The sequence below is a fragment of the Sinohyriopsis cumingii genome, unplaced genomic scaffold, assembly GCF_028554795.1.
Source record: "Sinohyriopsis cumingii isolate HCF-2022 unplaced genomic scaffold, ASM2855479v2 utg001747l, whole genome shotgun sequence".
In the NCBI taxonomy this organism is placed as follows: Eukaryota; Metazoa; Mollusca; class Bivalvia; order Unionida; family Unionidae; genus Sinohyriopsis; species Sinohyriopsis cumingii.
In genome coordinates this window covers 626879-654634 of record NW_028316043.1, presented here as the reverse complement: position 1 = coordinate 654634, position 27756 = coordinate 626879, and the positions used below count along the sequence as shown (strand labels likewise).

Below are 27756 nucleotides of genomic sequence, written 5' to 3'. Positions count from 1 at the left end.
TGCTTTTCTTCAGTATACATGATTGTGATTGCGGTACGTGTAAACATTCAATTTACTCAAACGATATTGCTAAACGCAAATCGCATTTTAACATTTGATTGGAAACAAACGCTTATAAAATCTAACAATGTATTTTGTAGTGTATTAAAATGCTACATGTGTTTCAAAACATACGCAAACAATAAAGCTTTGAAGGATATCAGAGGACCAATGCCAGTTAAGCACGAAGTTGTTGATCGAACCAAATGGGATTTCAAACGTATTATCATACTAATTTTCGTTTAAAATGAATCCTAATTTAAATATGATGTCTTTGAATTGTGAAGAAAATGTGTTCGAATGGAACTTTCATCCCAGTGTATCATATATATCTCTGTCATGGCGATCAGCCCGGTCAAAACACTTAAAAGATCTCTCTTTCTTCCAAATTATCTATGTAACGTCAATTACTGCTCCTTGTAGTTTGGGTTATTATTCCAAACCGATGCATAGTCTTCTTCAGCTGGACCATCTTGAGGCCCACACCAATTATCCCATAAAGTCTAAAATTAAATATACCATCTTTCATTCTGTGTTAGAGTAAGAAAGAATGATGGAAATAAGTAAACACAACACATACAACAACGAGCGATAGGTAACGCGCATCCTTTTACTTTACCTAAGAAAGAAACCCACTGTAACCACTATAAAACTAGTCATCATACTAATCGTTTAAAACTCACAATGTTTTGTAACATTTTTTCTTAGTGAAGCACATATAATTCTGAAATGATATAGTGAATGTAATACTTGTCCACATTCTAATTTATTCTACATGAATCTCTAACGTAATAAATACATGAAAGGTAAAGTGTCCCAATTCTTATGGTACATGTTTAGGCTCGAATAAACAGAAGCACAAGAAAGAGTGAAATCAACAAGCTTTGAAAATATTAACAAATTATTTATTTATATCCTTGAAAACATATAGCAAAATAGAAGAAAAAAAAAGAATCACAGTTTAAGGATCAAATCCAAAAATGATCCAAGAATAATAAACAAATAAAATTTAAGAAATTCTAATACTGAAATGTTATCATGAAATAAAGTTCGCGTCCCGACGAAGAATCCAAGATGGAAGGCAATGACTTATGTTGTATGTATCCTGTATTATGTTGTGGTCTACAGTTCCTTGTAGAAACTCAAAAAGTAACACTCCGGTGTTGGAAATCCGAATAAAATTGGTAAGAAATGTCTTTGTTTAAGATTTATGTCTCAGCACAAAAATATTTCCAGAGAAACGAAATAATCTTTTATAACCCATATAATCTGAAGAAAATTAACATATAGCTCGAAAACTGGCTATTTACTTCTCTAAAACCTATTTACACCTCGAGTGTCACTTAGCCAACATAGCCTCAGCATTATTATTCCTACAATAAAAATAAATTGAAATAAAGTCTTGTTGACATCACTGTTACTAATTTTGAATTAAGGTCTGGAACTGTGCCAGCTTTATGTATTCACAAACATGAAGAGTCAATGTCAAACTATTTTCTGGAAACAGTATCGAGTTCCTAGCAAACAGAACTAAATTATTGTGACATAATGAAATGAAAATAAAGAAAGATCTTAAAACTTACAAACAGTTAAATCAGATATAAATTAAATCAAATATACATGCCATAATAAATACTGACCCTAAAGCACATGCAAAGCAGAAACCATAGGAAAGATGCAGCACAATATTTACATATAAAGCATCGATATGCAAGGAGAAAGACCTAGATGAAAACATACATACATACATACATACATACATACATACATACATACATACATACATACATCCATACATGCATACGTACATACATACATACATACATACATACATACATACATACATACATACATACACAAGTATATAGGTTGGTAGACAGATCAAGAAGCCACAAATTCAATGTTTCAATAGGGATGTTAAGAGTCACTTTCTCGAACTAATCCGTTGTCATGGAATAGATTGAATATTTAATGTTTCCAATGTTACACTATTAATGACGAAATAATGTAACAGTTGTGTAAATAATATCTCAATATAGCGTGTAGAGTGATGTGTTGACATCCATTTCAAATGACCATACCCGTGATCCGTTGATCCACATACACTTACACTGCTTAGCTTAAGACCAATCCGGTAATCCCTAAGTCAAAATGCAATTCCACTGTACTGCATTAGACCAATCCCACAATCAATTCGTCGGTCCACACGTACTTTGTCAAGCTTAAACCCAATCCCTTACTGCATTCTTTCGCTGACACATACACTGTACTGCTTAACAGCAATTCGATATTTTATTCATCATACACAGCTTAAGCCAATTCCATAGCCCTTGACACTTAAAGTACACAACTTAAGATCAACTCTGTTTTTGTTCACTAATATTTCCACAACACAGATAAAACACACATTTAATATGATTGTAGATGAGTCATAGTGTGCTCATTTTACAATTATGCATTCCAAGAATAACTCAACATTTCTTTTACTTACAATTGACGTGACACCCTGCAGAAGATTTCCTTAGTCTCTTCGAGCTCTAGAAATCTGTCATATAGCATGCAGCCTGTAAAATTGGTAACGAAGAGTATAAGGATAAAGATGATTAATATGACGACGTTGCTGGTATTGTTAGTGATTATTACAGTGATGGAACTAATAATCAAGACCAGATGTGGAGATATTAGTATTAACAGCAGTCTCAGTAGCAGCATGAGTAGTAATAATAGAAAAATATTATTAGTAGCAGCCAGCAATTTTGGATGTATTATTATTAGTAGGGATGCAATTTAACAGAATCACAAAAAGCGACATTATTACGTGAAAAATCAGCAGCATTTGTACTAATATTAACTGATACAGCAGAAGAAAAGCTTTAGTGGTAGAATGTTTGAAAGCACCAGAATTATAACAATCTTCCGGAAAGAACAGAAGGGAACAATAGAAAGATGTAACTGTCAAAACAACCTTTCTTGTACGAGCAGTCTGGGTCATTGTCACTTTCGCACCATTCGCTGCTGCTGTCAAGACAAATTGCACCACATTCGCAACCTCTGAAAAGGGTAAAAGGTATATTAGACTTTGAATTATGTAAATTATATATGGTCGTCACGAATTTAAGCCACCGATTTACTATTAACATTAGAATACTAATGGATATATATATCTGTATATCTCGGATATATATTCAGAAACTCATATCAAAGTCTTTAATTTCGCTGCTGAAAATGCAAAACATCACTTTAAGTATGGAAATCAGTGGAAATAGCCAAATTTGCATTGTTTCCGTTCCTCCAGGAAATCCATATATCTAAAATATCGAAGGAACAAGTACTCTTTGACAATTATTTTGTAACATATTTTATAGTTTCAGATTACTAAAGGTGTTTTTAAAGAAATAACCTTTCGTTTCATACATGTATTTTTCTTTTGCCAAGTGACCAAAATTCTTTATATCTTCAATATATGACTTATGATAGGGAACGCTCTGTACGTCTATATTAAATTTAATTTATGGGTGCAGTCATATAATATCTGAGTTATTTATGTACTCAGCTACACACTGAGATCGAGTGATTACGATACTACATATAAAGTATATGCCATTACCCTTCCGGACAATCAGACAGTACATTCGATATGACGAGGGCAAGTACGAAGACCGCAGCTAAACCAAACGACTTCATTTCCTAGAACAGAGAATGCGACACTGATATAAATGTATAAATTTTGATTTTGTAAATTTGTAGTTTAGATAAACACAGCATATCTGTCACATCACCAAACATCTTCAACACGGTAGTACTCCAAGTAGTGATTCATATTATTTTAATAAATCATTTATGTGTAATAGTTTAAATTTTCAAACACTGTACAGAAAATAAAACGGTCATAAAACTAGATTAACCATGCGTTTATAATATTTTATTTTAGTTATCCTTCGTTAATCTGCCACATTAAGACGGTGCCTTAACGAGAAAATATGTTTACCTGTGGTAATCATATTACAAGTAAACTACCTAATCACAAGTCACAAATGTGCATGACAAATGATGTACTGAAAATACAATCGAGTTTTTCATATTTCGTTGTCTATATGGTTAGTCATATTTTGTTTAAAGTACGTTAGCTATAGTCATTACAGCGAAAAAGATATAACCTTAGTCAACAACAGCAGTTCTGGAAGAACACAACAGAATGACTTTAGTATATTCCGAGTGGTTAAGCTTCTGAATAAAATACGAACATGTTTACACTTGAGGGAATGAATGGATAGTAAATGCTTAGTAAATGGGAATTATACATAATAATCTTTTGTGATTCCTTCTTCAGCATAGTTGTTTATCATGCAGAGTTTGGACGTCATGCACATTTCTCTAGTGTTTACTATTCAATAACATCATGAATATTCAACGACTGACTAAAACACCCACCATTACCGAATAATATAAATAAGTAGAACCATCTAGTGAAAGGATAAACTCATAAACTCGGCATCAAATCATCTCTGCTTTCGACAGTCCGCTCTCTCTCTCTCTCTCTCTCTCTCTCTCTCTTGCACAAGGGAGATAATACGGGGGTATGCAGTGAGAGAATTAAAGAAAACTGGACTTGTGCCAAGTAACCTAGAAGCACGTGGTGTCCGTACCGGTCAGGTGTAAAAGTCTAATGAGATTTTAATTCAGTGTTCACATTGTCAATGACACAATGTTGCAATAGTATGTCAATATCTATAAGATATAGTGATATGTTAGGAGGAATTGTGTAATCCATTTAATGCTTTGTTTCCTATTATTTCTCTCCTCATGCTTTATGAAATCTATTCATATGGGTATATATATATATATATATATATATATATATATATATATATATATATATATATATATATATACACGTTTTAGGTGCGTTGTGGGCAGTCATCCCGAAAGTGGGTTTACGGGAAGGACATGATATAGTTTACATTTCAAATCAAAATACATATACATAGGTTGTATTTCTTACATAGTAATTATGTATATGTTGAAAATAAGTATATACACTTATGTTATAGTCCTATTCATGTTTTCGGTTCGTGGGCAGATATATACATTTCATGGGCAGTTTTGACCTTTAGGTTGAAGATGACAAAGTAACTGCCCAAAAATACGTTCACGAAGAACAAACATATAGCATTCTGCCCGTGAATACGGCCACGGGAACAATATATAGCGTACTGCCCACGAATACGTTCACAAGTAACAAATATATAGCATGACTTTCCGGTGTGCGCGCGCAAAATGGTTGTCAAGACACGACGATAAACATTAATCTATTAAAGCATCCTTTGCAATGGCCAGCGTACATATAACGGACGTGAGGTTCGTTTTTCACAGCTTGTTTGAAATAAATGGATGATTATATATCCAGTGTAACAACTTGTCTTGACAGCTTATGGATGCTAATGTTTGACATTTATTGTGAAGATGATTGTTCACTGCTTGTTGATGAATTCGTAGCTTCTGTTAATCGATGCTATCGCTCAATTTAACTGTCATACACTGATATGTTTAAGTCTGCTTGCACAGTTAACTATGCAGAGTTATGGAAATATAACAAATTGGTTTTAATAACTTTCAGAGTTTGTTTTACTATTACTCAATATTTGTTTCAAGTACTATAAAGGCTGTGATAGGTTGGGTGGCTTAGATTACAAATCAGGCCCTTCTCACTTGGGGGGTGGGGGGTGGGGGGTGGGTACTGCCCATTATGAATATTACTGGTCCTAGATGTCCAACCTGATATTTATGACATATAGGTTCAACATCTTACTGCCAGCAGAAATGGTGTTCTGTAGTATTTTTCCCAGTCAATAGTTTATGGATATATTATGTCATGTACTATGCTTGTTTAATTCTCTCATCTCAGTTCTGACGTTACCATTGAATGCTATAATGTTCCCAGACATCCGGTATTCTTGGTTATTAAAATTATATATATACACAGGTAACTGAAGGTGAGTTCTCATTATTCCCTAACAATTGTAATTAGTGGGGCTGTAGCAATTGATGGTCTGAGAATTCAAGTTAACTGGTTCAAAACTTGGGTAAACAACAAACTGTTTTCTTCCTTTGACAGGTATCATAAAGTTTTGCATCTTTGTCTCTCTGATGACTGTGGTACACAAGTTACAGACTTTGCCTTAGAATGAGCCTGATTTTTGATACTTGTTACTGAATGGGGTGGGGTAGCGAAGTAACAAAATTATTAAAGGTGGAATGTATGCAAACCATGCTGGAAATAGATATGTGCCAGCAACTGCAACATGTAAGCTTCAATCAATTTGGAAACTATAAGCTTTATCCTGTAAATAGTAACAGTTCACACCCTGTATAAAAGATGATTTTGTGTTTGATTAACTGGAACTGTTAATTTATTATGTTAAGGAATTTATTGTTTTAACCCTAGTAAATGTAATATAATTAGGTCAAAAGTTCCAGTTTGTTTATTGTTTCCAGAGTTGATTATTGTAACTGGAAGAACCTGTTTCTAAGTGTTAAATGAAACGAAAGAGATATTGTTTACTCAAGTGATATAAAATAAAAGTTTAAAATGAACTGAAAGAAATATTGTTTATTCAAGTGATACAAAATAAATGCAAAAGTGTATATTCATTAAGAAGTGTATTGTCAATTGCAAATAAATGAAGATTTATCTTATTTTGTTCTTTACTTGTGTACAAAATTATACCTGGATTGGGCAATAATTACTTGGACTCCATTTGGAAAAGAAAAATCTATATGTCCTAAATACCTAATGTTCATATCATAATGCTCTTTTAATGGATGATTATGCTTTTCAGCTGACGTTACCATATTGCCAAGTGAACTAACAGTATGGCCTTCGGTGTGGCCCACTAATCACATTTGTAAATGAATTATGCATACAACAGAGAAATAGCTCTTAAAATATCTTATGAGTTGAACAATGTGTGTACACAAATAAACATGAAGCAAATCTTTGAATTTGTATGCCACACATGCAAGTGAATTGGTGGTTTTCATATGTAACTTGTGTACTCTTATGGCTTTTGTCTATATTACTTTTAGCCATTTCTATTCACACACCAGAACACAACCTTTTTTGTCTGATTCAGGTACTAATGCAAAACTTATTTCAGCTGTAACTGAAGTATACAGAATTTTTCCTGACGTTGAGGCCTACTGTGTAGACAGTATAGCTGTAAGTCATCAAATCAAATGGAAGACAACAGTGTGCAGTTGAAGAAAATGATATATACCCAGCACCATTTAGAGTTATCTTAAAGAAAAGTCACAATGCACACTGATACAAGTAGTTTTAGAAAATGCATTTGTTCCACATACATTTTAACTTAACCCAAAAGTTCAGTCTCTTGCCTAAAATTCAATCAGATGTATGCATTTATTCCATAAAACACAAAGATATAATGAACCAAATCATTTTCATTATTGAGTTAGGTAGTAGGCTATGTTAAAGAGTGCAATCACTTTATCGATTTTTTTTTCCATTACATTTTTATTTATTATAAAATGACATTTCTTAGTGGAGTGCTAGCAACTGTAACTTGAGGAATATTTTGTACATGCTGGCCTAAGTGTCATGAATATACTGTGCTACATTTTGCTTTATTAGGTATAATACTATCATGAGACTTGCTTGATTAAATCCTGAATTTGTCAGTTACACTTACAAGTCCACTGGTAGAATTTAAAATCTGTGAAAGTTTGGGAACTTTTTTTGCAGTAACTGCAAATCACTTTGCCTTCACAGTCAATGAATTCAAGCCATTGATAATTGTCAAACCACTGTGACTGAAAATGTGATTGTCTCTTAGTTGTGTCCTATTTGATAATTTTGCTGCCACAGAGTCTGGATTGTGTCTCTGAAGAAATAGTTCATCTAGACTCTGTTGCAGTATTACATTTTATATGTTCAATTTAATGAATTTTCTTTCTTTGAATCATTCTTATGTCGTAACTTGCAAAAATAGTTTAGTTAACAATATTTATTCAAACAGAAAAGATAACCTCACTTGACAAATCATCCTACTAAAGTGATCATGGCATACACTTTTATCTTTGAAATTCAAATATTGCCCACTCGTTAATTAACATAACTAATATTGCACATTGAAGGTGATCATATGTATCATCAGTTTTAAAAAAATACAGACATAATACTATCATTTAATCACTGCATACAGGAAACAGACACTTGTGTCTGTAAAATGCCTTTCATTGGATTACTTTGGTTTATTAAAACCAAACAGCGATCCACTCAGGATTTTCTAGGGTAGATACAGAGAATATATTATGGTCATTCAGAACGCTATCAATACATCAGACCAGATTGTTTTTATTATTATTTAGGCAAAATAACTTAGTAAGTCAGATGGCAAACATGAGGATGGTGATAGGTTATGTGGAATTTGCATTGAATCATCTGATCCCAGAAGATTTGATACATTGTCACTGGCTGTGGTAATCATCAAGTGCAGTTGCACGGCACCATAAGACTTATCAAGATACCATAAGCTAGAAAGATGAAGAAAAAGAAAAACGATGACCCAAAGACAAATCCTGCAAACTGTGTGCAAAAACGATTCCACAGATTATAGATGAAAACTTTACTATATTTAGCTTCAAGATATTAATAAATTCGGATTACTTCCTTCAGTCTGCTACAGTAATTCATGTCCATTGCACTCATAAATTGATTATAGTCCTTGCAGTATTTTGTGTGGGCCACAATATTTTAATTGATGCAACTGATGCTCCATTCTTCAGTTCAGTGTTGATTCAAACATAGCAATGTCCCTTTGGGATGTGTGCATAAATAAAGAATGCCTGTCCCTTCATTACCACACTTGTTGAATTTATCGTGTCTCTCTGAAAACTGTACCATGTGAGAAAGAATTTTATAAACAAACTGGACATAAGTATTGCTAGACATATACTCAGACCTGAGACTTCATAAAAGACTGCTTACTTGTGAGGCATTATTAGTGCTAGGGCTTGAGGTAATAACTTGCTATATGTTTGGTAAGGCAAAATAAGGGGCCTTATGACTTAAATTGAAACTGTGAAAAAACAAAAGGTTCAAATGCAATAAACTTTTGTTTTCCCTCATTTGTTATATTACAGTGCCATGAAAGGTCATTTCTTTTATCTTTTTAATCCCTTGCCAATTTTAAGTCATCATCACTAACCAAGTCTCTAAATCAATTCTTGGCATATTTAGCTAAAATGGTGTCTACTGTTCCATTATATCATTGATTGTTTAGCTTGCTTGTATGGAGCTTAACACCATTTTTCAGGACATCACAGACTTTACATGGCAGCCAACATATTTATTGGAAGAAATCAACACACATAATGCTACTGGCAAGCTTTCTCATATACACACATTGGTTGGACTAGAGAGAGTTGATTAGTGATGTGTATGCCTAGACAATTCTAAAATCCAGGGCCCCATGATTGAATACAGCTTAAAGAAATTAACCCTAATTCAATTTCCTTGTTGCATTTAAATCATAACACCCACCATGCAAAGTGACACATGTCTCAAGATTTTCAAATTTGTATATGTTTTGCAACTTTTAATTCTGAGTTGATGCATGTGGATGTGGAAATTCAGTTACTGAATACTTAGCTACTTATATAAGGAGCTCTCACACTGGTAAAAGCATGCAATTGGGATTTTATTTGCAAGAGGGCAATTAATTGTTCAAAATACTGTTTTAGCTAACTACATATGCGAAGGGTTGATGTATAAAAAAGAGGATCAAGAAATCCTAGCTGGTAAAGATAATTGTATCCAACTTGATAGAAAGTGAGAAGGCCTTTTAATTTTGTACAGCAGTTTCATTAAGGAACCAACTATAATACCATTAGAAGTTTATGAGCAGCAAAAACCACATTAAGGACCAACTAGACATCAAAACCATATGCATAGTTATATTTACGGCCAACCAGACATCAAATAGGTCATCTAGTGAAAGCACAATGTCAAAATGACCAGCCATCTAGGAGAAGTAGCAAGGAAGGGGTTTTCCAGATGCCCATTAAAACAGCCATATTGGAGGTTAGATTGGCACTATTTTCATTTACGTCCAACTAGACATAAGAAGTCTTTCACTGATATGACGATTCATTCAGGAGAAGTAGTTATACAAAGATTTTCAGGATGGCCACATTGGTGGCCTTATAGGATGTCTGTACAGCACCATAATTCTCATTCAGGACCTGCTAGACATCAACATAAGTATTTTGTACACATGTTGACACGCTGACACAATTATCCATTCAGAAGTAGCGATAAAAAGTTTCTTAATATGGCTACTGTGGCAACCACATTGTATGTGTGAGTGGCACCATCTTGTTTTTTCTTCCAGATATTTTCACACAAATATCATATTTAAAGATAACATGAATTCATACAAGATCTTGTCGGTTTATTTCATAACACATTTTTCCCTCATATTAATATAATCTTTTGAAAACATTTATACATTATAGTTCTAGAAATTTTTCATGCTCTCAGAAACTATTAAAATCACAGCAGAAAGTGTTATGTTATATCTTTATTCAGCACTGAAAAATATTTATGAACTCTTAAAGTTTTTTCCCCTATATTAACTTAATTTAATGAAGATTTTCAGACTATAACCTTTCCATTGGATTTATTTTTTCAAACATGGCGTAAAAAGTATGTTATAGTAACCAATTTTTACATTGCCTTCACCATTGCAGAAATCTCTATAATCAATTTGCTAGTAAAGAAAAGCCAAGAAAATAAATGGACAGTTAATATTCACTTCAGGATCACAGACCTGAGGCAAATATGTCATTGTTAAATCAAACATTTTTATTGTGTTTCCTATGACCTAAATATATATATATATACTTGCTGTTACTCTAAACGAAGGCTGGTGATCCAGTTGATAACCCTTTGAGGGTTTTAAGGATGTCTTTAAAATTAAGGCCTTAAAAATGTTGAGATCTTATATTAAAAATGACAATTTGAGCCTTGCAGATTCATGTCCACAGGTGCCCAAATAAAAAAAAAAGGGGGGGGTGCAAGGGGCAAGCTTGTTGGTGTGTTATAAAATAACTGACTTATCATCGGTGTGCTGACAGGTGATGTGTAATTAAATCACTGTTGTAATATTAATAATGAGTGAGTCTGCACAAAGGAATTTCATACAGCTAAACTAGCTCAACAACTAGAGGCAATTAAGAAATATATCCACATTCGTGATTCTGTCAAATGGCAGATACAACAGCATCAGGAAGCTCAAGTGGCATTTACAGAAGGTAAAGAGCCGCTATACTTGTTATCTTTTTAGGGATGTGCTTGGATTTTGCACTCAAGCTGGAGCAGTCATAGGATATATAATAAATCGCCACGGTCGGAATTTATCCCCAAGCTGGGGTAATCAATGGGTAAAGTCTTATCCACAGTCGGGGTTTTATTCAAGCTTCAGGTGCAAGTTTTGATGCATCTCCATGCCCTTGCATAAAACACAGTTACACGTTTTTTTATATAGATATTTTTCAGTTGTAGACAGGAATAATAAGTATTTGCGAGTGTTTGAAATGAATGGGTTCATTATGAATTGAGTGGCACTACATTTCAAAAGCAAAATTGGATTGAAATGCAAGAACTGTAGTACGGAATTAGTGTTGGTTCTGGATCGTAGAATGGAATTGTGTGTGTGTGATTGGATTTTTAAGGTAGCTTGAATAATTTTTCAGTCATATTGCTACGATGTCTGCAGTGTGGCAGTTTATAGTGATGTATAGCACTGGGGCATCATGCTGCAAACATGTAGTATGATGTTGCACCCAGTCACATTATCCTGACACCAGGCCGATCAGTCCTAACACTAACCTCTTAATGCTGAGCGTCTAGCGAGGTAGCTGTTAATACCATTTTTGTAAGTCTTTGGTATGACTTGGATGGGGTTTGAACCCATGACCTCCCGCTTCTGAGGCGGACGCTCTAACCACTAGGACACCGGAGTGGTCAGAATGGAATTGTAACAATTACAATGGAAGCAATTTGTATTACGCCTGTTGGGGCATTCCTCACTGATGGCTGTCAGTGACATCATCATGGGAATGTGTAACAGCCACATTTTGTAAGAACAAGGTGTAGTTGGTGAACAATACAGACACTTTTCTGCCATTTCCACTGGCATCATCTCATATGATGTTATTTAAAAAAACTTCCTACAACATACTCACAACATATAAAACCTATATGCAAATCTGATGAAAGCTGCTTGTGTTTCTGAAACACATATTCCATACTGGTGGCAAGAATGTCCAAATCTACATTACAAAAATGAAAACATTACCATCCATCTAGGAGTTGCAAATGCATGAAATCCTCTTGTTGGGTAGTTTTACTGACAGGCTTTACAGCAGGGCCTTCCATTAGATTTAAATGTGGCAGGTAAGTTGACAAAGTAGGGTGGGGGGTTGGGGGGACCTACCCCAATGGGGATAATTCATTTTTTTTTTAAAGTAGCATGGTGTAAAGTAAAAGTAGATGGGCTGATAAGGAATCCACTGAATTTACAGACTAAAGGTTCAGACATTTGTTTTTAAGAGAAAAATGAAAGAAGGAAACAATACAACAGATATTTTAATATGACTTTAATGTTTATTTTCTAGATTTAATTAAGATTATGAATCAGAATCAGTCTCCAACTCCACTGTAAAGTTTATCTATTACTTCTTCTGCTCAGGCACCTGCAAATTAAAACAAAATTGTAATGCTTAAATAAAGTCATATCATCTCAGCACTAGTTACATATGCAGAAGTCATGTTAATCAGCATTATAAAAATGTATGAAATTTTCTTCACTGCACTTGTGCTTCCCTTACTATCGTTAAGCCATGATACAAGATAACTTTGCACTTACTTGTCATTTCTGGCAAGTGGATGGTGCAATCAATTTGCACAAAGATGAATTTATTTCATCCAAATATTTCATGTGAATAAAAATTCCAAATGGAGGCACTTGTCCGATCAGACAAGATATATGCATATTGTAGTTAGCTGGACTCTAGCTCTGATAGTCCTGGGCAATAGGATAAGCTGATTTTGTTATCAGTTTAGAAATGCATCCGCTTTGCAAATACTATGCTTTAAAAGACAAAATTGAATCCAATATTGATGAAATAAGAGTCATTTGGATTACCTTGTTTTTTATCATTCTGCGTTGGTTGGGTGCATATTTGAGGGTCTCTGATATGGTCTCTTCCATTCCATTTGCCTTTGCTTTGCCATTAGTTTTCAAGCAGGCTTCTGCATGAGTAATACAATGTTTTAAAATAAGTTTCACAACAAAGGATGCATTGCATTTTTCTAAATGCCAGCAATAATCAATGGAATATTTTTAAAACATGTACTTTGAAATGTGGTCTCAAGTTACTTTATCAATTCATTTAAAAATCTCTGGCAAGTCACATGAAAAACACAATTTAAATCAAGCCATACTTACTTATCAAAACCTGACATATCACAAGCTCTTGAAATGCTTTTTTCCCTTTACGTCCCTTTGGACTATACTCTGGCCAGTCTTTTTGTTTTAAGCTTTTTCATCATCCTGCAGACACTATCCCCAATTGTAAACCTGCCAAGGGAGCTCAAGTAGCATATCTGAAAATAATAATAATAATAATATTACTATTTTTTGATTTTGATATTATTATTAGTAGTAGTATTTCATGATCGATGTGACAAAATATGCTTGTATATAGTTATTTTTTGCCATGGTTTTGCAAGCAAATTTAATTTCTCTAACTTGAAAAAAATTTGATAACATTAACTATGCAACACAATGTACTAATAGCAATTATAAACCAAATTAACCACCGTGAATCTATTAACTTCATAAATGACATTCACTCAAGGATTGAATTAAAGTAGCCACATAATATGTAATAGTGTATATGTAGTAAAATACCTGTTACATGTTCATCTCTAAACATGTTTTGGCCTACATCCGTAAGACAAAACAGCCGACCACTACATGTTCACCCCACCCCCAAAAATAATTATACAGGCACTGCAGAACTTGCATAATGCATATTGAGGTTCACAACAGCAAATAAAGGTTATAACAGTTTTTTTAAATAGAAAATAAAGCCCCAATTTACCATCTTCTTGGAAAGTTTGGGATTCTCCTCCAACCTCTGGCAAAGGCCCTCTAGTTCCTCCACTGAATCACATGGCATTGCAAGAATTTCTTCTCTATATTCTGTGTCTGGGCCTTGTGTATGAACTTGGAGGGCCAGCTGCTCCAACAAATTCTCAATATTTGTGTCCAGTTTCATAAGTACACTGAACTGGAAATCTGTAACAGATTTGTGATGAAATTAGTTTTGAAAGATCAAGATCATTATTATAAACTCCTTAAAAAGATCTGTACAGTGAACATGGGTTTAACAATGAAATATATTTATGAAATGAAATACATGGTTTTTGTACAGTTTATATGAAAACTTTTCCCTATAATCCTTTATTTTTTTATTCCCTGGATATGTTGTTTCACTGCTGGTGTCTGTAAAGTCTGCATTCAATGTAGATGGTTTAGGCGTCTGACTTACACAAGACAATGGTATACATCAGAAAGAAAAATAAAAAAACCAATGGAATGATGAACAGTCGACACATCAATGAAAAACAATTCATTGTTTATTTGCACAAATAAGTCTTGAACAGTATGTTTTATGACCTATAATTTAATTAATTAACATCTCACAATGTTCTGAAATAACAGTATCTAAGCTACAAGAGCTTGTGCTTTCATGTCATAATCTTCCATTTTGCAAACAAATTTTGATGTTGAATCAATGTATACGACCTTAGCATTGAACACTAACATTCAAAATGTCTACAAGATGACAAGACTATTATCAACTGAAGTGACAACAAACCAATGAGTTTTACGTGCATTGAACATAAGCATTTTTAAATGCTACAAAATGTGTTTTTAGTGTATGGCCACAAATTACCCAACATTTTGTCAAACATAAAACAGTTCTACTGCCTTAGATGAGAATTAAATTCATAAATACAGTGTATAATTGACCTACTCGTATTTAGAGAGCTGTAAATGAAATAAGAGATTATATAAAAGTCAACACCTGTAGTATTTGTTTCATTATTCTATAATGTACATTTTTTTTCCAACCTCAATACTTGCTACTTGCAAAGGAACTGGCAGAGAGAAATCTTTATATTCTCCACTCCAGAGTGGATGGGGATGGTGATGGTGTTGTCCTTCTGGATGCAGCTAAGAGTATAAAGATTATCACTACTTCTTAATTGCAGTAAAAAAGAAACAAAGAAATCAGACTGGATTTTTTGACATGTAAACAAAATGCATACTGGTTGCAATGACCACTGTATATAAAGCAGTGATACAATATATCACAAAATGCATTCTTTTTTAACAAAACATCTAATCTCATATATACAGCATCATGAGTAAGTAAGTACTCTTAAACACATCTTATTAAACAGACAGAAAAATGATGAAATTTATACATACTTTTGATAAAGAATTTCCAATTGTGGCATGGTATAAAAGCAATTGATAAAAAATAAAAAGAGACCAGATAAATTAAATAGAACATACCAGCAGGATAAGAGGAAATCTTGGAGTCTGCAAAATACTCTCCATTTCAGGAGGTTTTGGATGAGATGGCTGACCAGAAAGGTTTCCACTCGAGATTTTCATCTTTAAATAATCATCCTAGAGTGCACCAAAGTCATGTGAACTTGATCCAATTCCAACATTACTGCTGCTTGAGTGCTTAGATCCAGTATTGCCTTCACTAACTGATGTTATTAATACCTCTCTCTCATCAGCATAATTTCCATCATTTTTCAAAACTCCCATTGTAAAACCTCTGCTGAAGAAACTAACACTACACCATAAGGATTTAAAGAACTACTGCCCGGTTTCTAATCTCCAATTCATATAAAAAATCTTACAAAAGGTTGTTCAATCCCAGCTTGCATCTTGTCTGAATTCAAACAGTCTTTTTAGCAATGTACAATCTGCATATCGCCCTTGCCACAGGACACAAATTGTGTCTGCAAATAGATTATACTCCAGCCCAGTTGATCTATGTTGTGGTGTTGCACAGGGGTCTGTTCTTGGACCTGTTCTCTACACTCTATACACTCAGCTGCTCTCAAGTGTCATAGATCATCATCCAGTGTCTCACCAATTGTACACTGATGACACCCAAATATACAAATCTAGCCACCCAACTGAAGTTGATGCTACCATCCAAGGTGTAGAGATGTGCATTTCTGATATGAAATCATGGATGACTTGTAACAAGCTGCAGATGAATGATGATAAAACTGAGGCCATTCTGATTACAACACAAAGACTTTCTCATTCACATCCTTTACCTCACACAATAAATATCAGCAACACCAACATTAAATTCACACAATCAGTACAAAACCTAGGTGTTACTCTGGACAGTACTCTCACATTGCACCAACATGTCATGAACATATGCAAGGCTGCATATCTTGAGCTGAGACGCATCAGCTCCATTCTCAGATATCTTTCAGTTGATGCCACTAAAACACTTGTGTGTTCATTACTGCTTTCAAGACTGGACTATGGTAACTCAATTCTGTCTGGTTCATCTTAATATCTACTGCAGAGACTTCAAAAAGTTCAAAACATAGCTGCTTGGATCATACTTAGAGTACCACAATCAGAGCACACCTCCCCGCTGCTCTGTACCCAACACTGGCTATCCATTCGATCCAGAATCAAACACAACATTAGTTCTCTGTGCTACGTTTCACTGACAGACTCTAGTCCAACATACCTATCCGACCTCACCTATGTGTACACACAAGCAAGATACTTACACTCCTCTTCCGACAATCATATACTCATTATTCTCACTATGAAAACAAAGTCACATGGACAGCATTCTTTTGCATACCAGGGCCCAGCAACATGGAATGAATTGCCCACTGAACTTAGACACAAAGACGCAGTGATCCCATTCAAGAGTGCTCTCAAAACTACTTATTCTGACTACAAAAACAAACTTAATGACTTAATAATGTTAACTACCTTAAATATTCTCAGCATGTTTTTTATGTTTTCTAATTTCATGGTGTTTGTTTTTGTAATCATATCATTGTGTATGTTTTTATGTTGTCTAATGTTGCAAAGCGCTTAGAGCTTCTAAAGATTAGGCGCTATACAAAGTCCTCATTATTATTATTATTATATTTAGCTTGGATGAATATTTTTTAAATCAGTGGCCATAACTAAAACAATGGCATTTTGTTTTATGATCACAAAAGTATGTTGGACACCATCCATGATGTACAATGCTGTCTGACATTTCTATGCACCTAAGGTTTCCATCTCAAATATTAAAGCAAAATGCATACCGAATTTGACAGATTGACGAAAATAAAAAAAAGCAATGCTTACCATTTGAAAAGAGGCAATTGTCACTAGAATATTCTATTCAAAATGATATTAATTTTGGACACAGGGGATACCACCCCCATGTTTTCCTGACTCGTGATATGTCGGCCTATTCTGTGCACAGCTTTAAAAGATGTAATGTTTATCCATTGAGCTATAGAAATGAAATACATTTACTGTAGACTGTTTCTGTCAGCAGTTAAGTTGAGTAATTAGGTCAGGTTTATAGCTAGTTTACAAAATTCAATGTAGAATGCCAATAAATGACAAGATATATTTTTGCAAACTAAAGTGATCTTGAAAAAAGATTAGTAAAGTTTAACATTTTATAAAAAATAAGCTATTATGTGGAAAAGAAACAACAATGAAATAGGATGCAATGTGTTTACGTCTAGTTTTGGAAGGTACCGTCATAATTGTACCGTAGTTTAATGGGTGGAAAGGCCATTGAAAGGTAAAGGCAGTGCGGAGACCATCAAGTATGTTCCAGAATAGCTGAATCTTTGTAGATACATAGATCCATTGGTAACTTCAGTCCGCAAGTGAAACACTGTACTTCGTATCCCAATCCTGACTCAGGTCCGAAGTAGACAAATTCTGTTCTAGCTAAAACATACGAAGAAGGTAATCCTTCCCTATCTGTAGGCCATTTTTGAAACGTGTCCAATCGACGGGCACAATCACAATAGTTAGGTAAGAAGACTGGAAAATGGTAGGGTTTGAACTTGGAGTTCTCACTGGATTTCTCACTCGATTCTTGCTGTGGCGAAGTCATCCTTCTGGTGGGTGGCTATCCTCTTACAACCAATGTTTTATACCGACATGTCCATACGGCAAAGTAAAGTGGGTGGGAAGCCGCACTCGCTTCTGCTACACGATTTGATAGACTTTTTCCAAGGGTCGACTGACGATGTGGTGTGTGGGTAAACGTACAATCTTGTTGGGTTGATAGGTGGTCACTTCTCTAGACTGCAAGGCTTCTTTCAATACGCCAAAGTTGACCACTCGACTGGTACGATAATTCAGAGTAAGTCCTTTCACTTTACACTTCGTGTGCACTTCTCCTTGTTTGTCCCAGTATTCGTAGCCGTAATTTTTGGGACCACCACTGACGAAACTTAGAATCTTGTCATCGGGGTGCTTGTCTGTCCAGGCTCCTAAACGGTCTCCTTCGATGTCAGGGTGCTGTTGACTCGGGTGATCGATATAAATGCAACTGTCCATGTCAAAGTACAAGACATGTTCCCCTAACAGTTCTAAAGCTTCGTACAATTTTAAGCGAGCATGAGCTGTCATGTAAGCTGCAATGATGACATTTCCAAAGGGGTCATCTTCTACAAAGTTCAGATCTTCTTCGTAATTCACCAAGATCAAATCCTCACGAACGACGTCCACGTGTTTCATGAATTTGGCTTTGTCGTGAATCATCTGAAAGTAGCGGGAAGGTTCGGTCAAATACTCCGTCTTGGGTAAACACGGTCATTGTGCCATTTTACCCCACAAGCAATTTAACATCACTTTGGCAAACGATCGCCTGCCTTCGTTTTTCTCAATGTGATCTAAAGTAATGCCTTCTTGTGCCCAGAATTTCTCTCTGAATGTCTTTTGGTCTTCGAGAGTGTGACACCAGGACAGACAGCCACTGGCTTCTTGCTCAGTTTCAAAAAGGCATCCACGTAGTCTGCGAAAATGCCTTTCTGCGTGGGGTCACCCTTGTGGAATTATTGTGTCTTGGGAAAGTGGCAAATTTCGTACACTTCTAACAGTTGGTATCCCATGTTCAGAGCTTTGAACAATTCTACGCTGACCCGTGTCCCCATCAAGGCCCGTTCTTCCTGGGTGTGATGACAAGGTTGATCTTGGTTGCACGTTTCAGCACAAGTACGGCACAAAGGAAACATAAGTTTGCCTTGGCAATGGCGAGGTAAGACGGGATGGTATAGGTTCGTGGGAGGCAAAACTTTGCACTTGATCAAGCCTTCGTATTGTCGAATGTTTTTTAGGTCGATGTGTTCGGTGAACAATTGTGGGTGCCCTGCAGGAAAGCAACAATATTTGCACACGTAGGGATACAGTGAACACACGTCCAAGTATTTGATTTCTTCTCCTTTCTCTTCGTCAGCTTGGTACAGCAAACAGGTGGCATTGGTCCTTCCTCCGTACAAACTATCACTTGGGTTCAGGGGGTCCATGAACTGGTAACTTTCCATGAGGCGTTTAAACTCGGGATCGGTGTTCAAACGGTGATTGTATTTGTGTTCCCACATTTCTCACCACTTGGTATCCTTACTGTTCTAACTTTAGGCGTGGCTGACAAATGGCCTGGTACAAGTCTTCCATGGTTCGTTGTAAGAACTGATTTTTAGTGCCGCGGTCAGGGTAACAGACGGGACATCCGTGAAATAAGCAACCGTTAAACTTGTACATGATCTTGGGGTTTTCTAAGTCCCAGCCATCGACCGAATGCATTCCGATGATCTTTTCGCCCTGTCCGTTGCGGGCATGCTGAATCCATTTGTCTTCCTTGTCGCACAAGTAATGCAACCAGCATGGGGCTTTGACCGAGTATTGACGTTTGACATAGTTGGTCGTTTGAGGACTGATGACAGCCACAGTGTTTTCAAGCATGAATCGTTGTCGGTAGACTAAGGAACACGCTTTGGCAATGGTGCAAGCCTCTTTTAAATGATCAACCCCTCCGTGTTCCATGAACAGTTCTCGAAATTTTCCACAGCATCGCCGTAAAATGCCCATGTCGGAACGACGATACTTTAGCATTTCTTCCTGAAAGTCGAAAGGGTCGGAGGCGTGAGCCTGGTACCAAGCGTAGAAAGTTTCTCGTTCGGTACGCATGTTGTCAGGGTCGTAATAGTGAGCCTGAGGCAAACGGGGTAGAACGGCGTGTTGATTGGCTTCTGTATTGAAAAAGTGTGGAAAGTACCCTTTAGCCATTTCTGTCATTCCAAACATTTTAGGCATTCGACTCAAAGGCATGGCTAAGTAGCTCATTGAATCTTTAAACTGCACTTGTCCCACTTGCATGAAAATGATTTTGGCTCCATTCAAAGTGATTTTAGGACGCTCGATGCCACATTCCGTATAACATCTCAAAAGAAACTGTCCATCGTATCCGGAGAAATTGTGAGCCATCACCGTGGCATGGTGATGACAATCTCCATAATAATGTTTGATGTCCTCTTGGCTCCACGTCTTGTCGATGGGGTCTAAGACCCATTGTGTGAAATCGGCTAGTGTGTTCGGTCCTTGAAAGATTTTTTCACGCCCTCCAGGAATCTTACTGCAGTGAGGGCAATAACTCAAGATAGGTTCTTGAATCACTTCTCGCACGCTCGATGAGCCACGCAGAAATTAGGAATGTGAATACCGGTCTCTTGCATGCATTCGAAATCGAAAAAGATGAAATTGCCTTTCTTCTTCTTGTGACCATCCTCTTTCTCTGGTTGGGATTGGTATTTTTGCATGTAGCATTGGTGTTCCAAGTCCACGATGCAGTGACAAATGTGACATTTTTTCTTTCCTGAACATACGTGTGCCTTGGTACTGTTGATACATAGACCTTGTCCACACATTGGGCACAATCTCAGGAGTTGACAAGCACATTTCTTCTGTGAACTTTGCATCTTCAGATGTTGTTGGTAACAGGCAGGGCTGACAAATGTGCGCAGACAAGCAGGACAATGCACTGGTTCTTGCCCTTCGCTCAGACAGGGTTGAGAGGCCAAACATCCTGAGCATTTCGATCCACAATGTTTGTGTTGCTCTCGATTATTATAACCATCATAAGTCACATTTCTCACAGTAATATTTGTATCCCAGGAATCCAGTGATAGTGGTAATGGTATCGAAATGGTCATCGTGATGATAGAGGTGAATGTATTTTCCATCCTTAAAGTCTTTCCCTCGAAACAACAGAGACCCGCGCACTTCTTCAGGGTGCACTTTCAAGGTGTATCGTGGAGCTAGGGCATCTTGCAATTTTTGCATCTCAGGAATGCCACAGGATGTGTCTTTGGACAGGCATGCTTGTTGTAACAGAAGTTCTGCTTCATTTCGTTGTTTGGCTCGGTTCGATTTTCGAATGTTCTCCCAGGCTCTTTTCCATTCTACCGTGTCGTTCTTGTCGGCATAGGTTCATCCCACCACGATGGCTCGGGCTAAACACATGTGGTCTTGAAAATTGTTAATTTGGACAAGACTTGTTTTGGTAATGCGAAGGTTGTTGACCAATAAGGTCTTTCTGCATTGTCCGGTCCCTTGAGGAGGAGAGACGTGGGTCATGTCCAGTGTGGCTTTTCCATCGGTGATGTCAAACTGGTCATTAGATTGTTGCACGTGTTGAATCTTGTCCATGACTTTGGAAGTGGTCAATTCTGCAGGGCTGCTAAACTCGATCCAAACAGGGGATTTCAAGCCGTCATGTTGTATGGAAAGTCTCAAGCGATCATCTTCTTTGGGTTGACATTGTCGCTTGAGTGTGGTGAGCAAAGAATCCCACATGTCGGTGATGAACCCTTCTGCTTTCTCTAACAGTACTTCAGACTTGAAATCTTTAAACTTCACTGTGTATTTGTAAGCCGTAGTTCTAAATGTTCTAGAGGGACGCTTTTCCGTCTCTCGAATGTCATAGTACTTTTCAGGGTTGACTAAGGGTGGTAAACTTTGTTTAGAGGGTTTGGATTCTGGTTCACTCATGTCCTCTTCAAAATCACTGGCATGAATTTGTGCCAAGACTTCAGCCCTAGTACGAGGCGATAGATCACGTTTCTGCTTCTTACTTTCTTCTTCTTTCTTCTCAAATGAATTGGATCATTTCATCTCGATAGCAAAAAGTCAAATGACTAAAGTTTAAACACCATGGATTAATTTATAGTCATAGCAGACCAGCGTATATGAAGGGTATGTGTCTTGTCCTTTCACTATTCATTTCACTCTCAAACTGAGCACAACGATGGAAGAGACTACTAGGATCGAACGTTTCATCAGAACTTTGCGAGGGGTCATTAGAAAATTCTCTTCAGACCAGCCGAGGGACTACTCTCCTTCCTTTCAAGATAAAAGTCAAGATACTTGCTATATCTGTCAGAAGAACGGGCACTGGTCTTCAGAGTGTCCAGACCGTCAAAAAAAAAAAAAAAGGGGTTAGAAGAGACAAAAGTCAAGATACCTGTTATTATTGTCAAGAAAAAGGACATTGGTCACCAGACTGCCCAAAAAAGAAACAAGAGGAGTCAGAAGAAGAGAGGGATTCTTCAGAGGAAGAGGAAGAAGAAGAGGAAGAAAACAGACAGGTGAAGAAAAAGAAACAGGAGAAGAAAAGAAGGGAAGAAAGTGAGGAGGAAGAGGAGGAAAAGACTATGACGGTGAAGAAATTAAAAAAAACAGAGAGTGAACAATGAGACAGAATAAGTCTATGAACTTTTTAAAGCGCTCTGTTGTGCATTGTGAATTGTAAATATTTATAAAAGAATAAATTAATTATAAAAGGTAAGTGTCTTTGGGTTTTGATTTTAAAATAAGAACCTACACTCACGCACACTCATACACAGACAGGTACTATTGGGTAAAATGTTTTTTTTTAGTTATTGGCAATTGAAAGTCTATCTCTTTTCGAGAGACGTGGATGGCCCTGAAAAGGGCCTTTTTTGGTGTAAGGGGTGAGTTTAAACAATCAACTTTAACTGTCTTAAGCCTTTGCCATGGCCAAGGCCTACTTCTGGACTGCGTACTGTTCATGATGATTTCCTTGAAATCACTAAGGGTGGTGCAGTAGGCGTAGTCACAGGGTTGGAGTGTTTAGCTTGGGAAGGTCGTATTCTCTTCGGCCGTAATAAAGAAGTCTGATACATTTGTTTCAGACTTCTTAACTCCGCTAAAATGTCTAACAGTACCGTGACCGTTTGATTTTGACACCCTTGTTTCTTTGCTGCTGCATCTTCTTGTTGTTGTTTTTTTCTTACCTCTTCTTCTTGCTGCTGTTGCTGTAGGAGAAAAGCTTGTTCCGCTTCCTTTTGCTGTTGTATAAATTTCTCCAATTCTTCTTTCTGTCTCTGTCTAAAATTTTCCATGTGCAGTAATGAAGGAGAAGGTGACGAAGGTTCAGGAACAAATTCTTGCAAGGTAAAAAAATCCACAAAATCCCAATTCACCTCTTCTGAAAGTAAGTCTGGGTTCCCTTTGGTAGTCTCCACCATCAGTGCACCCAAACTGATCGTTTTCTGAGTTTCCGTCATGTTGAAAAACTGTCGCTTAGATTGACTGCGCACAGGCGCTAGCGAATCTATATAGACTATTGGACGTGGGCTGACTGAATTTTGTAACGCGTGTTTGGATTGGTCAACAAACTCAATCCGTTTCAATCCTTCCTCCCCCTATAAATAAGTACAGTTCACTGCATTCCTTCACCTGTTACTCAGCACCCCAACATGTGGACCGATGTACAATCTTCAATGCTTGTGTCTTCGATGATGTTCTGGACGGACATATCAATGTATGTCCGATCCAACTGGACAGTTATCCACAGGACAGACACCAGCCTGTGGATGCGAAGAATCTTATGTGGAGCATCAAGGATGCCTCAAAAGAGTCTTAATCTATGGTCCTGCAGTCAGGCGCAGCCTAAGGTCAAAAAGAAGATGTCACAGATGCCCTTTATGTTAAGGGTATATTAACACAAAGGCCCTTTTCAGGGCCATTCCTATCTCTCGAAAAGATCTTGACTTTCAATTGCCTACCCCTTTTTTTATTTTTTTTGTTTAAAAAAATAATAAAAAAATAGAGACCCCTCCCTGTTTCAATTTTCGCCTGTTCCATTTTCATAGACCCATCAGGTCGGGACCTTATTAAAATAGGGTCCCGACCCTGTTCCATTTCCCCTAGTCCCAAGACAGTCCCACAATTTATTCCCCATATTCAATTTCCCTTGTCCCTAGAGTGAATAGTTTTTTTTCTTTCTCCCATGTTAAATTCCCCTTGTCCCTAGAATGGATATTTTTTTTTCTCCCATGTTAAATTACATAGTCCCCAGAGTGGATATACCCTTTTTAACATGGAAGTTCCCTAGTCCCTAGACCGTCCCTATTCACTACTACCATTGTCATTACCAGCCTGAAACCCAATTTAATGCCATTTGTATAAATTCATTTCAAATAAATATTATGATATAGTTGAAGTGTAAAGTCAAGCAAGTATTCTGTTTGCAGATTTTACATTTTAGATATTATAGTAAAGTCATATTTTCTCTTGTTTAGTAAACTTTATTGCAACTGGTTCCAAAATAGTAAATCTTATTTAATGTTCATTCACCAGAATAGGTATTAATACAATCCCGAATTAACTGTATGGTACTAAAATATACCCTGATCTTGTGTGAGATTGTAATATACAGAACTATACCTCAAGACAACAATAATATATTGAATTCATATTGTATCAAGACTGTCATGGTTATGAACTCCAACTTTATTCAGGTTTTTTCATAATAAATGATCATCTTGTGCTATGGTTGAAAAGAAATCAAAGTTCAGTTTAACTCCATTCTCTCCACATTTGTCAGTTGTTAAGAGGCATACTCATCCTCAGTGTTATAGTAAAATGTAATCTTATTTGGATCAATCTTGGTGGTGTAATATATGAATGGAGAAAGAATATTATCATCCAGATTAAAATATGTTTTATTCAGACTCTACTAAAATTTTTAGTTGGATATGGGTTACGGAGCCTGATGTGTACGAACAAAGCAATGTGTACCATGACCTTTTTAATTTAACATTTTAAACTCCTGCAGAAGAAAGAGATTTTTTAGATCCATTAAACTGTATTAACAAAAACATTTCTTCAGTATGATTTTCAATTACTTAGTATTGACAAAACTCATATTTTAAAGTTGTTGTTTTTTGAGTTTGGTTTGGCCTTTTATGGTAAACCAACACAAGTAAGTTATTTAGTGCCAAGGCACTTTAAGTATAGTGCCTTGCCCAAGGACACACCATGGTAGCTAACCCAGGTTGGTCTGATGGTAGAATTTGAACCTACCTTATTTCACAGGTCCAGAAAGCTAACCACTGAGCAACTACAGCTCCCCATCTTATAGTGGAATGCTGGTATACTTTATGATCAAGAAGGATGGGTTGGGGTATGCATGTTGCATCTGAAAAAAGTGATGGAATTTTTGTTTACATAATATTTTAGTCATACAATATGAATCATTTTCTATAGATTTAAGATGTATCAGATCAAGTTAAGAAAAATCATATATTCTGTTTCCTGGGAATGTACTAAAATTCACTGTTATTGTTTGATTTTTTTGGTAGTAAGCTTACTTGGTATTTTTTTCTTTTTAACTTGAATACCTAATTTGTTAACATCCTATTCTAAATCTTCAGAGTTCTGTCTATTAAGTGACAAATGTTGATACATGTAGGGAAGTTTTTGTTTATATCTTTTGATTTTTGTGATTCTGGAAGTTGCAGAATTTGTTGTTGTATTATTAACCATTTCAGTAATTTAATGAATGCAGAGTATACTGCTCTATAAATGAAATTTAAGTGAAAATAATGTAAAAGTATGTTTCACTGCAAATATAGATTGTTTAAAATAATATATCATTTATCATATGACTATTCAATTGTGGTAACTAGTATTCCATCCAATATCTATATATTAAAATATGTCTTTTCATACAGCTGGTGATCATTTAGATACAAGTCCAATTGAACATAATCAAATTATCAATGCAGGTGTTTTTATTAGTAGTAGTATTGCAAGTATAAGTGTTAGTATTAAGATTTCATATACAGGTATGATAAGTGTATCATAATGTTTAAATGATGCTCCTTGTTACAACATAAAATATGTTCACTGAAACAAATGGTTCACTGGTAAATTGGCAGCAAAGGTCTTCACTGAATTATGTTGCATAAACTATTTTACAATAAAACATATATGATGCATCTCAATTATGATGAATGTGAGGAGGAGGATTAATAATAATGCAATTTAAGTTATCTTCATAACATAAGTTCTAGCAGATGTGTAATTTTTATGTGGTTCATCATCAGTTTGAAACTGGTCTATGATTTCTGGATCTGGACATATCTGGTCCCCTGCTGTTGTGCTGCTATGGTCTTTACAGTTCATTAGGATATCAGTTACACTTGGTTTACATTTAGAACCCCATGGGATGGAATGCCCAGTTTGAAACTGAGAGAATGGTTAATTATCCATAATATAACTCCTGCAGTTATTATTAGGTTTGATATCAAGGTCTTTCTTTAAAAGCTTTTCAACTCAGGTTCTGTTCTACCATACAGATAAATAAAGTCAAATTCAAGGCTTTCAGATTTGTCCAGTTTGTTTCATGTGTTGCGGCAGACAGACTGTATATTGCCACTGTACCATATAAATATCAGTGCTTAGTCTGCTCTCAGTTGCTGTGGTTTGATTAGTTACAAGTGTCATCACATGTGACTAATTATTGACCAATGTAATGAAACTTGTATAATTAGAAGGCTGTATTTAAAAACTCTAAAGATCTTAAAAAGAAAATTGGATCGGGGTAAGTAAAACCTTTTACTCTGACCATTTGGCTAGAAAATAATTTTCAATAAGTTTAAATTGGATAATAGTAATATAATAATTAATTACACAAATCAGAATAAAAGCTATTTGCATATCCCCTTACAGCTGTTGCTTTTTCATAGTACTAAGCAGAATAAAGTATAGTTAAGATAGCTTTAAGCTAGAATTAAACTCAAATAAATTGCAAGAAATCAAAAGAAACCCAGGATTAAAACTAAAGAAATATCCCGTCATATATACCTTACATCAAATAAAGAAACTCAAGATGGATAACAACAAAATTAATGTCACATCATCAAATAGTTATCTCAGCTGCCTGGTCAACCTAAAGGCAGATAAACTAAGGCAAACTTACTCCGAAGCAGTCTCATCCCCCCTAAGAGAAAAACGACAGATACAGTTCTTAACGCCAATTTTCAACTCGACCCCAACTGACTCGATGAGTAGACTCTACCTGTCACCAAGCGTAAACGAGAATGTGGACAATCTACCGAGTAACCGCAAAACTACATCCGACATGAGTACCCAAACTGAGGAACAATACTCAACAAGCACAAAAACAACCCAGACCACGCTGGTTAAAAACACTAGCAGCCAGGGGACT

The 27756-nt window shown here is 36.0% G+C and overlaps 1 long non-coding RNA gene across 4 annotated transcripts in view; it reads right to left on the bottom strand.

Annotated features, from left to right (window-relative positions):
- Positions 1 to 12703: 12703 nt before the first annotated feature.
- The window catches only part of LOC149771647 (uncharacterized), a 331773-nt gene continuing 316720 nt past the window's right edge, over positions 12704 to 27756 (bottom strand). For 2 of the 4 annotated variants that reach the window (XR_016418198.1, XR_016418197.1), the window contains 5 exons: positions 25608 to 25722; positions 14230 to 14426; positions 13572 to 13729; positions 13269 to 13375; positions 12704 to 12816 (listed from right to left, as the gene is read on the bottom strand). This is a non-coding gene — a long non-coding RNA (uncharacterized LOC149771647). Of the gene's footprint in view, positions 12817 to 13268; positions 13376 to 13571; positions 13730 to 14229; positions 18037 to 25607; positions 25723 to 27756 lie in introns of those variants that run through there. The other 2 variants (XR_016418196.1, XR_016418195.1) reach the window with 2 other exon arrangements.